The following is a 16,234-nucleotide window of genomic DNA, read 5'->3' as shown; positions in this document are numbered from 1 at the left end:
TTCAATCAACTATTGTTCCATTTAAAAAGAAAGAAAAAGAATAAAGGCAGCAAGAAGGGTGGGGGAAAACCAGAATTTTAAATTCTTCTTAGAACTTGGCGTAACCTGGTTTTGATTTTTATTTAATGAAAATCAAATTTTTAAATGAAAAAAAAAATTCTTTAATGAATGTAAGCAGAAGAGCGTGGCTCTCCCGAGGTGCCAAGTTCATCTTGGTTCACACCGGACGCCCTTGGGAAGGAGCCGTGGCAACGTGGGGCAGCTGGGGTCAGCGGAGGCAGCGGGGCACTGATGAAGGCTGAGCCACCAGGATGTTGCCGATGGGCGGGGGGTCAGGTGTGGATGAGAGGGGGAACCAAGGGTGGCCTCAGGCGCTGGCGAGTGGGGGCCACTCTCTGGTTGCGGTGAGTGGGCTTCTCACTGTGGTGGCTTCCTGTGGGCCCCAGTAGCTGTGGCCCACGGGCTTAGTTGTTCTGTGACATGTGGAATCTTAGCTCCCAGACCAGAGAGCAAACCCGTGTCCCCTGTATTGGCAGGTGGGTTTTTTTTTTCAATTTATTTATTTTAAGTGGAGGCTAATTATTTTGCAATATTGTGGTGCTTTTTGCCATACACTGACATGAATCAGCCTTGGGTGTACATGTGTTCCCCATCCTGATCCCCCTCCCACATCCTTCCCCACCCCATCCCTCAGGGTTGTCCCAGTGCACCAGCCCTGAGCACCCTGTCTCATGCATCAACCCTGGACTGACGATCTATTTCACATAGGGTAATATACATTTTTCAGTGCTATTCTCTCAAATCATCCCACCCTTGCCTTCTCCCACAGAGTCCAAAAGTCTGTTCTTTACATCTGTGTCTCTTTTGCTGTCTCTCATATAGGGTCATCATCGTTACCATCTTTCTAAATTCTATAGATATGCATTAATATACTGCATTGGTGTTTTGCTTTCTGACTTACTTCACTCTGTATAATAGGCTCCAGTTTCATCCAGGCAGGTGAATTCTTAACCCTGGACCACCAGGGAAGCTCTTCAGTTGAGGCTCTTGAGCACAGAGAGGGAAAGTACCTGGGCCAAGGCACTCAGCCCCACAGACACGGAGACAGACTCCGGTCATCCTCCCACCCTGGATGGTTTCTACTTCAAGATCCGTGAGGCCGGTTCCCTGATGAGGGACCCATTCCTGGCCTCCGGGGGGGAAGGTTTATAAAGCGAGTGGCCGCTTTTCCCACCCGAGGGTGGCAGGAAGTGGGGGCAGGACTGATTTACACCCTGAGTGTAACCAGTGTTGCCCTGCGCTGCCAGCTAGGTGCCCAGTCCCCTGCTGGGCACGGGGGTCTGAGGGCAATCAGCCCCATAGGCCCTGAATGAGCTCCCAGAGCCCTGGTGTCACCAGTCAGTCCTGCGAGGCAGAGGAGGGTCAGGGGAGCTCTGGCCCGACCCCGGCCTCCCCCGCCGCTGGGGAGAGGTGAGGCTTCTCCAGTTGAGAGGTGGCAGACTGGTTTGTCCGTCCCTGGAATGAAGCCCGGCTTAGACATGAATCTCTGCTTATCTGTGTCATCGGGAGGCTGGGAGGCATGCGGGTCCTGGCCCGCCCAGCCCTGAAAGGCCCCTGTCAGCTCAGAGGAATTGTTTGCTCTCTGTCACAGGGGCCATGGGTGACCCAGTCACCCCGGACTGGCCCCTCACCCTGGCCAACCCTGTGGATCAGAGCCCAGACGGTGAGCGCAGGAGGCGGGGCGCTGGACAGCTCCCAAGGTCAAGTGTGCCCCCCTCATCACTTTCCTGCAGCCCTGCAGGGGCTTGGGGAGGCGGCTGGCCTCACCCCCACTTTACAGAGGAGGAACCAGGGCGTACAGTGCCTTCCCCGTCCCCCGCCTGCACCCCCAGGCTGCTGGCTCTGTGTACACGGTGCCACATGAAGTGTGTGTTTCAGGGGTCCTTGGGGATGGGAGCTATGGATACAGGGGAAGAGGCAGGGCAGCCCCAGGCCCTGCAGAACGTCCGGGCACGGGAGCCTGGACTCCAGGCCTCTGTCTGATTTGACTGCAGCTCACCCACCTCCCCTATCCATCCCAGGACATCCTGGCCAGCTGGGAGGGGCTTGCACATGCATCCAGATCCACCCCCTTGGGGTCTGGTCAGGGGACTACCCAGGTGGTGCCAGTGGTAAAGAACCCGCCTGCCAATGCAAGAGACGTAAGAGATGAGGGTTTGATTCCTGGGTCGGGAAGATCCCCTGGAGGAGGGCGTGGCGGCCCACTCCAGTATTCTTGCCTGGAGAATCCCATGGACAGAGGAGCCTGGCGGGCTATAGTCCATGGGGTCGCAAAGGGTCAGACATGACAGCAAGTAAGTGCGCACGCACACATGGGGACACTGAGGAGCAGCTGGGGACTGCCCAGCCTGGCCCCGAAGGGTCGTCTCAGAAGCCCGTGATCTTGCCCCATTTCCACTCCCATCTCCACCAACATGCAGGCACCCAGGCCGCTTCCCTGCGTCTCCCAGAGCAGATGCAAAGCAGCTCTGACTTGACCTTTTCTGATGCTGCCCTTTGGGTACCAGTCCCGGAATCTGAACACCCTGCCAGTAACCTCAGTTCTCAGGTGAGTTCTCTATTTCATGTTCTTCTCCTAACCAACCCTTCAATGGCCACTGCCCTAAACATCTGACAAACTAGGCCACGTGACTCTGTGAATTCCTGGGGGTGGGGGGCTCTTGGACAGTTCCTGCGGACGCTGGGAGGCATTCAGGTTAAACCCCCAGATTTGCTGGGGAAGTTGCAGAGTCAGACACGACTGAGCGGCTAACACTTTCACTGTTTTCCATGGCCTTGGGCACGCTGATTGTAATTTTCACTGTGTCCTATTTGAAAATGATCATAATCTCTTCTTCACGGATCTGCTCTAAGGAATAAATAAGCTAATATATGTAAGAAGGACTCAGGGGTAACGATGAAACGAGACGGTACACATCACGTGCTGTGCTTAGGCGCTCGGTCGTGTCCAACTCTTTGCCACCCCATGGACTGTAGCCCGTCAGGCTCCTCTGTCCATGGGGCTTCTCCCCAGGCAAGAATATTGGAGTGGGATGCCATGCTCTCCTCCAGAGGATCTTCCCAACCCAGGGATTGAGCCCAGGTCTACCACACTGCAGGTGGATTCTTTACCATCTGAGCCACGAGGGGAGCCCTACATATCACTAAAGTGAAGTCGCTCAGTCGTGTCCGATTCTTTGCGACCCCGTGGACTGTAGCCTACCAGGATCCCCCGTCCATGGGATTTTCCAGGCAAGAGCACTGGAGTGGGTTTCCATTTCCCTTCCACATATTATGAGTACTTGATAAATAAATCAGTGCGTCCTGGGCATCTCCTGGCTTAGCAGTCTCACTCCAGACAACCCCACTGAGGGGTTTAGAACACCAACAGGAAGGGAGCCCATCAGTGCAGCCCCTGGAGGTCAGCAGGGTGCGGGCAAGATGGAAAGACAGAGAGGGAGTTGGGAGGGACACACGGAGAGAATCTGGTCTATGCCTGGTCCATGCCTGATGGCTGAAGGCACCTTGGAGCACTGATACCCCAAGTGTGTCCTCCCCAGATTTTAAGCTCAGCTTATAAGCCTTGCATTCTAAGGCATGATGCTAACAAATGTGAACACTGAGAAAAGATGGTTTTTTTTTTTTTTGCTATGGAAAATTTAAAACAAGCACAGAAGTACAGAAAATAGAATGTACTTATCACTTGGCTTCTACAGTGATTAACATTTTGCCAATTTTGTTTCATCCATCCTCTGACTTACAATAATCTTTTTATCAAGGAAAATTGTAACTATATTACAAAAGTCGAACAATGGAACCAGGACTCTCCCACCTTCAACAATTACTCGTTCTTTCATCAGTTACCTGGTCTATACTTGCACCGTGTGCCCCTCCCCTCAAGCGATTATGAAGCAAATCCACATTTATGATTAATGGAAGTTACAAAGTATGGGATTACTCTATCAAGTTCTTGCCGTGAGTTGGAAAATGTCTTCAAACAAATGTATTCCTTATTAATATAATAACTCAATAAATGATAAAAGAACACAAGTCATCTTCCCGGGGATATTTTCTTTCACAGATCTCCATTTCTTTAACGTGATTTTTTAACTTTTTATTTTATATTGGGGTGTAGCCCATTAACAGTGTTGGGATAGTTTCAGGTGGAGAGCAAAGGGACTCAGCTGTACCTGTCCATGTATCCATTCTCCCCATCCCGGCTGCCACCTAACACTGAGCAGAGTTCCCTGTGCTGTATAACAGGTCCTTGTTGGCTACCCATTTGACTTCTTTATTTAGGTGGGTCAGTTCTTCGTCGCAATGCGGGGTCTCCATCGTTGCCTCGTGCGGGAGCCTTCGCTGTAGTGCAGACTCTCTCTAGCTGTGGTGCTCAGGCTCAGTGGTCCTGGCTCTCAGGCTTAGTTGCTCCGCTGGCATGTGGGACTTGGGTGTTCTCTGACCAGGGATCAAACCCGTGTCCCTTGCATTGCAAGGCAGATTCTTAACCACTGGACCACCAGGGAAGTCCCTCTCCATTTTAAGAACAGCAGTGTGTTCATATGGATCCCAAACTCCCTACCTATCCATCCTCCCTCTTCCTTGGGGATATTATGGTAACTTTTTATCTTGTGTATCACTATGGAGTCATGGTATTTCATAGATTCAATGTGTTTTAATTAAGTACACTCTATTTACTTCTTTTAGTGCTCAAATTGCCAGACCTTCAGCCAATGGGAGGCCCTTTAAGTAAGCTCTGTGCCCTCTTGAGACAACTCGAGCGATCCTTAAAAGCTTCCTTGCCCCCACGATGAATCACGATGGCCCAGGTTTACCAGATGGCTCCTGGCCCACTCGTGGGGACAGGCAAATATGTTTATATCATTGTTAATGATTACTAATGTAGTTATTTCTGACCATGAGTTTGTGTCAATATTTCCAATGCAGTTCTGACATTAGAGCATTCTCACTTACATTATTTGACTCTGTAATTGTTATTTATGTTCTTATCGGAAAATCCCAATTCCTAACACATGAACATATATACTTAGTTGTTTTTGCTTACAATACAATAAAATAAATCCAAAAGAACTCTGCCAGATTCATACTGGGGGAAAAAAAAGAATACTACAGAATCAAGTCCTGGATTTTATAAGAAGTTCCTTTTTCTGCGTCCATTTGTGATGGTTCATTATATGTGCTAACTTGGCTGGAGCACAGTGGCCAGATACACGGTCAAACATGAGATGTTTCTGTGAAAGTGTGTTTTGGATGAGATTAGCATTTAAATTGCATGGACTTTCTTCGCTGTCCACCTGAAACTGTCACAACACTGGTAACTGGCTATACCCCAGTACAGACTAGTTAAAAAAATAAATCAAATGGACTTGAGTAAAGCAGATTCCCTTCTCTAAGGTGGGTGGGCCTCATCCAATCCGTCAAAGGCCTGAACAGAACAAAAGACTGCCCTCCCTCTGCTGAGCAAAGAGGAATTCTGCCTCCAGGTGGCCTCTGGACTTGAACTGCACTGTTCTGCAGTCTCCAGTGTACCAGCTACCCTGGAGATTTTGGACTTGCCAAGCCTCCAGGGTCACATGAGCCAATTTATTAAAACAAATCAATGTCCCAGCCAACCACTAACCAGGTCCAACCCTGTTTAGCTTCTGCAGTAATTAACATGCATTGCAGCTCAGCTATACTTCAATAAATAAACTAAGCTAAATTAAACAATAAAACAAAACAAACTCTCTCCATACACATGCACACACACACACACACACACACACACACACACAGGGCTGGTTCTCTTTCTCTGGAGACCCCCAGTGGAGTCCAGAAATGACAATATACATCCTACAATGCACAGGGCAGCCCCACACAGAAAGAATGACCCAGCCCCAAAGACCACTCTGCAGAGTTGGAGAAACTAAGGCATGGGTGGGGTGGGGGCCCGGACCTCCACCACCAAGCACCCAGGAAAGCTGCGTGGGTCTCCCAGCTCCCGTATTTATCCACCTGAAAACCATTTCTCTAGGTTAGGAGTGACCCAGGCCCATCCCAGCCTGAAGACTCCCTGTCCACTGTCTTAGGAGAAGGAAGCGACAGTGTGGACAGAGCTCCAGGGGCTTTTGGGAGCTCAAGGGAGGCGCCTGGCTCAGAGGACTTCCTGGAGGCGGTGGTAGCTCAACTGGGTCTTGGAGAGGAACGAGGGGCCGTGAAGTGCACAAGAGGGTTTTTGGTGCGGCGGGGACCGTAGGGGATGGAGCGGAATCCGCAGAGAACCGCTAGGCCTGCGGAGCACGGGCCCCCGTCCCCTCCCCGCTTTTCAGCGGGGCCGCGCGCCGGAGTCGGGCGCCCTCTGGCGGCGCCCCGCGAGCGGTTCGGACCGGGGAGGAGCGGCGTGGTGGACGCGCTGGGAACTGCAGGACCGCGCCAGGCCGGCTGAGCCCAGTTCTACTGTAATCAGAAGAAACAGGAAGCTTACAGGAAGAAAATATTTTAGCATATCACTTTGGTATATGTGTCTCTATGCTGCTGCTGCTGCTGCGAATTCGCTTCAGTCGTGTCCGACTGTATGCGACCCCATAGATGGCAGCCCACCAGGCTCCCCCCGTCTCTGGGATTCTCCAGGCAAGATCACTGGAGTGGGTTGCCATTTCCTTCTCCAATGCATGAAAGTGAAAAGTGAAAGTGAAGTCGCTCAGTCGTGTCCGACTCTTGGCGGCCCCACGGACTGCAGCCCACCAGGCTCCTCCGTCCGTGGGATTTTCCAGGCAAGAGTACTGGAGTGGAGTGCCATTGCCTTCTTCTGTCTCTATACTAACGCTCTAAAAAAAAAAGCTGAGCGCGGAAGAATTGATGTTTTGAACTGTGGTGTTGGAGAAGACTCCTGAGAGTCCCTTGGACTGCAAGGAGATCCAACCAGTCCATCCTAAAGGAAATCAGTCCTAAATATTCATTGGAAGGACTGATACTAAAGCTGAAACTCCAATACTTTGGCCACTTGATGCGAAGAACTGACTCGGAAAAGACCCTGATGCTGGGAAAGATTGAGGGCAGGAGGAGAAGGGGACAACAGAGGATGAGATGATTGGATGGCATCACTGACTCGATGGACATGAATTTGGATAAACTCTGGGAGTTGGTGATGGACAGGGAGGCCTGGCATGCTGCAGTCCATGGGGTCGCAAAGAGTCAGATGAGGCTGAGCCACTTAACTGAACTGAAGAGATACTAATGCAGTTGTAAAATCATTTAATTTATGATGAAGAAATATTTACATATTGAGGTTTGGGGAAGTCATTCTGGCATATACATGACTTATTAATAACTTGAAATATATGCTGTCTTGGCTCTCTCTCTTGAGCTAACCTGATCAACTCCCCCTTGGGTCCTCCTACTTACGGTACTCCCTCTGTGTGGTAGCAGGAAAGACCCAGTGTGGACATGTGCGTCCAGACATCCGATCTCATTCCTCAGCACTTAAAAGACAGTGAGCTCTGGGACTTTTCCTGGAGGTCCAGTGGTTAAGGCTTCGCGCTTTCACTGCAGAGGGCACAGGTTTGATCCCTGGTCTGGGAACTAAGATCTCACATGACTGGCTGCCAAAAATTAAACAGTAAAAATTTTTTTAAAAAGAAAAGCCAGTAGATACGAGAGATCCTTCTGTCTTCCTGAAGTCAAGGAGAAGTGCTCTGAGCTTCCCTGAATCCCTTTTCTTAGTGGTTCGGTGCACAGATATAGTAAGGGGTGAAGGTGAGAGATTTCTCCAACTCCCTGAGGCTCCCAGGATCCTACAGTTCCCGCAGAGCGGATTTGGTTGAACCCCAGGAGCACAGAGCTTTGGGAAGATTCTGAGTCCCAGGACACAGCTTCGTGGGGTCATGTTTCTGATCTTGGGAGTTAGCAGTTCCAAGGAGGAAGCTGTGGAGACGAAGAGAACCCTTGAGGAGTACTGGAATATTACCGAAAACACTGAGCCTTCCTTCCGCCTTAGAGATGGGGAGACTGAGGCCGGGGAGAGGGGAAGAGATGTGGCCAAAGCCACGCAGGCCAGTTCTGCAAAAATTTACCCAGAGCTGGACCAGTCGAAGCACAGAGCTGCCTGAGCAAGGCCAGCCTTGGCGTCCCTCAGGAAGAGGGGCGAAGGTGTGCAGGCAGAGCTGGGTTCGCAGCGGCTCCCAGCCTCCTGGCTCGACTTGGTGTTACAGACACAGAAATCAGGACCAAAGGAGTCCCGCACAATCCCCACCAGCCTCCGCCCCTTACCCCACTGGACAGCCCCCACAGGGTCGTCTGTAAAACGGGGCGATGATTCAGCCTTTCAGGGTGTGATGTCTGTCCTGAGCTGACCCTGTTCTAGGATGAAGTCCAAAGTCTGGTATTCGAGGCTCTTCTTAACCCTCCCAGCAAACTTCAGCTGCAGTCAGAATGAGCAGGGCCTCCTGGGGCCACCTGGCAAGGGCCTGGAGGAACAAATCTGTGTCCCCTTGCTCAAAACCCACTCCCAGCTCTCTGGCGATTCTGCTGTCTCCATGGATGCAGGGTGGAGAAAAACCAAAAACCAGCAAGTGGGTCCAAGGCCAGCTGGGGAGCCTGTACTGGGTCCAGAGGGGCCCCAGGACCTCCAGTCCAGCGGATGGGAAAGCCACACGTAGCCGGTCAGTCCTGTTTTCAAGTAAAGTCAGAGGTTTTTAAATCTCTGCTTGTTGCTGCCTGCGGGCTTTCTCTAGTCGCGGTGCGCGGGCTGCTTGCTGAGGTGGCTTCCCTGGTTGCACTGCACAGGCTTTAGGTACACGGGCTTCCGGAGTGGATCGATGACTCAGTGGCTGTGGGGCACGGGCTTAGTTGCTCCGAGGCTTGTGGGATCTTAATTCCTTAACCAAGGATCAAACCCACATCCCCTACATAGGAAGGCGGACTCTTAAACACTGGACCACCAGGGAAGTCCCACTCAGTGTTATCGTTTTGAGCTCCACCCACGTAGTTCCGTGTATTGAGTTTGTTTCTTTTAACCGCCGAGCAGTATCCCATCATCAGTTCAGTCCCTCAGTGTGTCCGACTCTTTGTGACCCCATGGACTGCAGCACACCAGGCCTGCCTGTCCATCACCAGCTCCCAGAGCTTGCTAAAACTCATGTCCATTGAGTCGGTGATGCCATCCAACCATCTCATCCTCTGTCATCCCCTTCTCCTCCTGCCCTCAATCTTTCCCAGCATCAGGGTCTTTTCCACTGAGTCAGCTCTTCGCATCAGGTGGCCAAAGTATTGGAGTTTCAGCTTCAGCATCAGTCCTTCCAATGAATATTCAGGAGTGATTTCCTTTAGGATGGACTGCTTGGATCTCCTTGCAGTCCAAGGGACTCTTAAGAGTCTTCTCCAACACCGCAGTTCAAAAGCATCAGTCCTGATGGAAGCACTAAATTCCATCAGAACAGTGGACAGTTTGTTGACCTATTCACCTGTGTGGACATTGGATTGTCTTCCCTTTTGTTCTCTTGCTGTTCAGTCACTCAGTCGTGTCTGACTCTTTTAGGCCCTATGGACTACAGCACACCAGGCTTCCCTGTCCATCACCAACTCCCGGAACTTGCTCAAACTCCCATCCATTGAGTCGATGATGCCATCCAACCATCTCATCCTCTGCCGCCCCCTTCTCCTACCCTCAATCTTACGCAGCATCAAGGTCCTTTGTTCTCTCAGCTGTTACCTAAAGCTTCCTTGAACATTCATGTACAAGTCTCTGTATGTATGTATGGCTCTGTTTCTCTTGGGTAAATCCTAGGAGTGGAATGGTTGGGTTGTGTGGAAGGAGTATGTTTAATGTCTTAAGAAACTGCCCGCTGTTTTCCAAAGTGGGTGTATGTTTACAGTCCCACCAGCCATGTATGAGGGTTCCTATTTTTCCATATCCCTGACAACACTTGGGATGATCAGTTGTTGTTGTTGTTGTTGTTTTTAAGGGAGTCTTTGGTGTTTATTTTCTTGATTTTTAGGTGTTTGGCTGTGCTGGGTCTTGGCTGTGGCACACAGGATCTTTAGTGTGGAATGTGAACTCGGTTGCAGCAGATGGGATCTAGTTTCCTGACCAGGGATCAAACCCAGGACCCATGAAGTCTTAACCCCTGGGCCACCAGGGAAGTCCCCCAACGCTCAGTCTTTAGTTTTGGCCGTCCAGACACAGGCGCAGTGCTGCTTCCTCATGAGATCTCATTCCCTAAGCGCTCATGCTGCTGTGCTTCTCTTCATGGGCTCCTTTGTCAGCCCTGTATATTCTTTGGTGAAAGATTTATTGGAATCCTTTGCCCATTAAGTGAAAATTGGGTTGTCTGTCTTCTTACTCTCTAGCCATAGGGTTCTTTTTATATTCGAGATCACACAGTTTCAATGGAGGCAGTATTGCCCCCGAGGGGGTGAAAATTGGTTTTGAGGACGTGAAAAAAAACATACTCTTTTAATGTGGAAAGCATGAACATATATATGTACTGCACAGAAGCAGTATCTGTTCTATTAAAACTTCATGGGAGCAGTTAGGGGGGGAAATGCCTGAAAAGGCTCCGTGGAGGAGAGAGGGGTGATAAAGGCTGAGAAACATCGTTGTAGATACAAGTCCTTTGTTGGATGTTTTGCAAAGAGGAAAATTTGTAAATTTGGAATAAGTCCAGTCTATCAGTTGCGCATTCCAGGGCTTCCCAGCTGGCGCTCTTGGTAAAGAACCCGCCTGCCAATGCCAATGCGTTAGAGCTTACTATTCTATAACAGAAGTGTCTACTTGAGTCACTCAAGGTCACTAGGATTTTCTCCTATGTTTTCTCCTAGAAGTTTCATAGTTTTAACTATTCCACTTAGATCTATGATCCATCTCACAGACCTAAAGAGATCAAGGTAAAAAAGAAATCTTGGCATCTGGACATCCAAACTGATCCAACAGTGTTTGTTGAAGCACTTTTCTGTCCCCGCTGAATTGCTTAGCTTTTCAACCTCTGTCAAAAATCAGTTGACCAGAAACTCCCTGGTGGCTCAGTGGTAAAGAAGCCACCTGCCAATGCAGGAGACACGGGTTCGATCCTCCCTGATCCGGGAGGATCCCACCTACCGCAGAGCAACTAATCCCATGAGCCCCAGCTACTGAGCCCGTGCCCTCGAGCCCGGGAGCCGCAGCTCCTGAAGCCTGTGCGCCCGAGAGCCTGTGCTCAGCAGCAAGAGAGAGCTGCACTCTCTGCAGATAGAGAAAAGCCAGCAGAGCCAAAAATAAATAAATGAATGATTTTTTTAAAAAAATCAATTGATTGTAGATGTGTGAGTCCATTTCTGGACTTTCAGTTCTGTTCCAACTAACTCAAATATCTTTAATACATTGTGTGGATCAAAGAGAAGCCAGTCTTCAGTCGGCCTGCTACAGGCCCTGCCCATCTCTCTCTGTCTCCCACGCAGACCTCCTTGGCTGCCTTAGCCAGGCACCTCCTGACTCAGGGCCGCAGTTGCACCTGCATCCTGGCCCCACACCCTCTACCCTGAGATGACCTCCTGGTCCGTGTCTCCTTCTCTGAGAGGGAGGCCCCTGCTCACACGCAGCCCTGGCCCCTCTCTGTGGCATCACGCTGTTGGTTTGGTTTTAGGAAAGCTCAGTGAAGTCTGCAGACTTCCCTGGTAGCTCAGTTGGTAGAGAATCCGCCTACAGTGCAGGAGACCTGGGTTCGATCTCTGGGTTGGGAAGATGCCCTGGAGTAGGGAAAGGCTACCCACTCCAGTATTCTGGCTTGGAGAATTCCATGGACTGTATAGTCCAGGGGTTCGCAAAGAGTTGGACACGGCTAAGCGACTTTCACTTTCACTTTCGGTGAGGTCTGCAGGCATCAGGTCACACAGGCTGTGCAGACAGTGATGAAGACTTGGGGTTTTGTTCCTTGTGAGATGGAAGCAGGAGTGGAGCAATCAGAACTCAGTTTTGGGAACGTCGCTTGGGGTGCTTCGTGGAGGTGGTCTGAAGGGAGCAGCGTGGAGGCCCTGGCTAGCACGTGGACCCCGCCAGCCGTGGTCCCGCCATCAGAGCCATCCCTCCCTTTGACAGCAGCGCCCACAGGAGGAAGGGAGCTCTGGTCCCCTCCCTCCTGGCTCTCGGGTGGTGAGAATCGGGGAAGGTAGGAGCTGGGTGTCCTGAGGAGGGGCGGTGGGTGGCTAGTGACCCCTGATGCCTGCTGGAGTATCAGCACCCCTGTGGCGCTCCCCTGGGGTCAGACCCTTTGGCCATCAACTCCCCTCTGGCCAGCAGGGGCTCGCAAACTCCTCTGATGGTGGCACAGTGGCTCGTCCACAGCCTGGTCCACTCCTGCGTCCACCGACTCAGCGTGTGCTTATTGAGCACCTACAAAGTGCTGGCTCGGGGCTAGGTGGTGGGGCGATCCCAGCACCTGACGGTGGGCAGACGTCCTTGCTCTTGGGGTCCCAGGCTGTTGGGAGAGTGAGAGAGCAGTCAAGGAGGCACCCCCTGAATGGGTCGCTGTGAACTGGGGGGGCGGTGCTCCGAAGGACAGGACTGGGGCAGGGCAGACACAGGGGTCCCAGAGATCAGATGAGACAAGACTTGGACCTGCTTCGGGGATTCCTGGGGGCTTCCCCGGGGACTGAAGGCTGGACTGCATGGAGGAGGAAAAGGCAGACCAGTAGGTCCCACGGAGGGAAGGAGGAGGGCTCATGGGGGGCTCTGAAGGGCTGATGGGGGAGGCAAGGGTGGGGTCCCGAGAGCTGGGGAAGGGAGAGGCCTCAGGGTGAAGGCAAGGGCTCCAGCTGCACTTTACCCGGGCCACCAAGCCCTGCACTGAGACCTCTTCGTGACCTTTGGACTCTGTCCTCTCTCCTTCCTCATTCCACCGGAGGGCCCCAGCCCAGGGCTCCCGGCCCCTCCCCTGACCTCCCGCAGCAGCCTCCTTCCCCTCACTCGCCTCCCTGACTCCGGTCCCCACCGGTTCTCAGTGGCCCTTCTTGCATGCTCACAGCTGAGATCACGCCCTTACCTGGGACTCCCTGGGCTCTCAGGGCAGCTCTGGGAGGGCAGGAACCACGTGCGACCCACCCGTTCCTGGGTCCTTGGAGAGCACCGGGGACAAAGTTGCAGATACTACCATGGTTTGTGACGTTTCTGTGATCTGAAGCCTGCAACCATACTGAGAGAAACGATCATTTAAGATAGATACTTGTGACAGTAAAGAGGTGATTTTTTTTTCCCCGCTCAAGTCCACCAATCTCCTAAATTCTATCTACCAACCCCAGGGTGAAGGGCTGGAGCTCTGTCTGTAATAAGGCGTAAATTGGTTCGCTCAAAGCAGGGTAGCCTCACCAAGAAAGGAGAAAAGGGAGCCGTGGCCACACATTCAGCAGGGCCACCTGGAGGGCGGGAGGACAGACTGGACCAGGAAGACAGTTCACTGACAGCCAGCCGGCCTGGAAGAGCCAAAGGATTGGAGCTTCAGCTTCAGCATCAGTCCTTCCAGTGAACACCCAGGACTGATCTCCTTTAGGATGGACTGGTTAGATCTCCTTGCAGTCCAAGGGACTCTCAAGAGTCTTCTCCAACACCGAAGTTCAAAAGCATCAATTCTTCGGCACTCAGCTTTCTTTATAGTCCAACTCTTACATCCATACATGACTACCAGAAAAACCATAGCTTTGACAAGATGGACCTTTGTCCACAAAATAATGTCTCTGCTTTTTAATATGCTGTCTTGGATGGTCAAAGATTTTCTTTCAAGGAGCAAGTGTCTTTTAATTTCATGGCTGCAGTCACCATCTGCAGTGATTTTGGAGCCCAAGAAAATAAAGTCTCTCACTGTTTCCCCATCTATTTGCCATGAAGTGATGGGACCGGATGCCATGATCTTAGCTTTCTGAATATTGAGCTTTAAGCCAACTTTTTTTACTCTCCTCTTTCACTTTCATCAAGAGGCTCTTTAGTTCTTCTTCACTTTCTGCCTTAAGGGTGGTGTCATCTGCATATCTGAGGTTATTGATATTTCTCCAGGTGATCTTGATTCCAGCTTGTGCATCTTCCAGCCCAGCGTTTCTCATGATGTACTCTGCATATAAGTTAAATAAGCAGGGTGACAATATACAACCTTGATGTACTCCTCTTCCCATTTGGAACCAGTCTGTTGTTCCATGTCCCGTTTTAACTGTTGCTTCTTGACCTGCATACAGATTTCTCAGGAGGCAGATTAGGTGGTCTGGTATTCCCATCTCTTGAAGAATTTGCCACAGTTTGTTGTGATCCACACAGTCAAAGGCTTTGGCAAAGTTACTAAAGCAGATGTTTTTCTGAAACTCTCTTGCTTTTTCGATGATCCAATGGATATTGGCAATTTGATCTCTGGTTCTTCTGCCTTTTCTAAATCCAGCTTGAACATCTGGAAGTTCATGGTTCACATATTGTTGAAGGCTGGCTTGAAGAATTTTGAGCATTACTTTACTAGCATGTGAGATGAGTGCAATTGGGTGGGAGTTTGAACATTCTTTGGCATTGCCTTTCTTTGGGATTGGAATGAAAACTGACCTTTTCCAGTCCTGTGGCCACTGCTGAGTTTTCCCAATTTGCTGGCATATTGAGTGCAGCACTTTCACAGCATCATCTTTTAGGATTTGAAAGAGCTCAACTGGAATTCCATCACCTCCACTAGCTTTGTTCATAGTGATGCTTCTTAAGGCCCCTTGACTTCACATTCCAGGATGTCTGGCTCTAGGTGAGTGATCATACCATTGTGGTTATCTGGGTTGTGAAGATCTTTTTTGTACAGTTCTTCTGTGTATTCTTGCCACCTCTTCTTAATCTCTTCTGCTTCTGTTAGGTCCATACCATTTCTGTCCCTTATTGTGCCCATCTTTTTATGCAATATTCACTTGGTATATCTAATTTTCTTGAAGAGATCTCTAGTCTTTCCCATTCTATTGTTTTCCTCTATTTCTTTGCATTGATCACCGAGGAAGGCTTTCTTATCTCTCCTTGCTATTCTTTGGAACTCTGCATTCAAATGGGTATATCTTTTCTCCTTTGCCCTTCGCTTCTCTTCTTTTCTCGGCTATTTGTAAGGCCTCCTCAGACAACCATTTTGCCTTTTTGCATTTCTTTTTTTGGGGGATGGTCTTGATCACTGCCTCCTGTACAATGTCATGAATCTCTGTCCATAGTTCTACAGGCACTCTATGAGATCTAAAGCCTTGAATGTATTTGTCACTTCCACTGCATAATCATAAGAGATCTGATTTAGGTCATACCTGAATGGTCTAGTGGTTTTCCCTGTTTTCTTCCATTTAAGCCTGAATTTGGCAATAAGGAGTTCATGATCTGAGCCACAGTCAGCTCCCGGTCTTGTTTTTGCTGATAGAGCTTCTCCAACTTTGGCTGCAAAGAATACAATCAATCTGATTTGGGTGCTGACACGCAGTGTCGTTCTGCTTCCTCCACCCCAGTCTCCACCCCCGTGGACCGCGGCCCACGCTGTGGGTCACCGGGGAGGACGGGCCGTTTGCAGGCGTCTGTTGGCCTCTGTGTAATTCTTGCTCTTGGAGGCTCTGTCCACACGGTCCCAAACATTAAGGCAGCCTTACAAAATGTAATGTTTTTTCAAAAACAGACTCTGAAAGGATTTTAAAATAATTTTTCACTTGAATTGACTTGGTTCCTTGACCCTGCCTTTGATGACCTTGGAGCAGATGCTTAACCTCTCTGGACCTCCTGGCTCCTCCGTGAAAGAGCGATAATGGTGTTCCTGAGTCACGGGGTCGAACGTCAGCATTTGTAAAGTCATGAAACAGTGCCCCGCACATAGCAGACCCGCAGGCACGTCAGCTATTTAAGATGAAATACCAGCAATTTTCCATCTGATTTCTCATCAATGACTCTGAATTCTCAGGATTCTTGTTACTTGAGAGTTCTCGATGTAGTGAAACTAGAGAAACTTTCATAATTATCAAATCAAAAATAATGATGACATATTGTCACATCCTATAGGATTTGTTGTTGTTGTTCAGTTGTTCAGTCGTGTCCGACTCTTTGTGACCCCATGGGCTGTGGCACGCCAGGCCTCCCTGTCCATCACCAACTCCCAGAGCTTGCTCAAACTCGTGTCCATTGAGTCAGTGATGCCATCCACCATCTCATCCTCTGTCACTCCCTTCTCCTCCTTCCCTCAATCTTTCGCAGCATCAG

At 50.3% G+C, this 16,234-nt stretch overlaps 1 long non-coding RNA gene across 1 annotated transcript; it reads right to left on the bottom strand.

The window, feature by feature from the left end:
- Nucleotides 1-9,990: 9,990 nt before the first annotated feature.
- LOC139183272 (uncharacterized) lies at nt 9,991-15,923 on the bottom strand. Its single transcript, XR_011566898.1, has 2 exons — nt 13,050-15,923; nt 9,991-12,485 (listed from the first exon to the last, which is right to left on the bottom strand). It is a non-coding gene; the product is annotated as an uncharacterized lncRNA (long non-coding RNA).
- Nucleotides 15,924-16,234: the final 311 nt, after the last annotated feature.

This window comes from Bos indicus, chromosome 5 (genome assembly GCF_029378745.1).
Source record: "Bos indicus isolate NIAB-ARS_2022 breed Sahiwal x Tharparkar chromosome 5, NIAB-ARS_B.indTharparkar_mat_pri_1.0, whole genome shotgun sequence".
NCBI classification, from domain to species: Eukaryota; Metazoa; Chordata; class Mammalia; order Artiodactyla; family Bovidae; genus Bos; species Bos indicus.
Note: the sequence above shows the minus strand (reverse complement) of the source record. Positions and strands in the feature narration are given on the sequence as shown.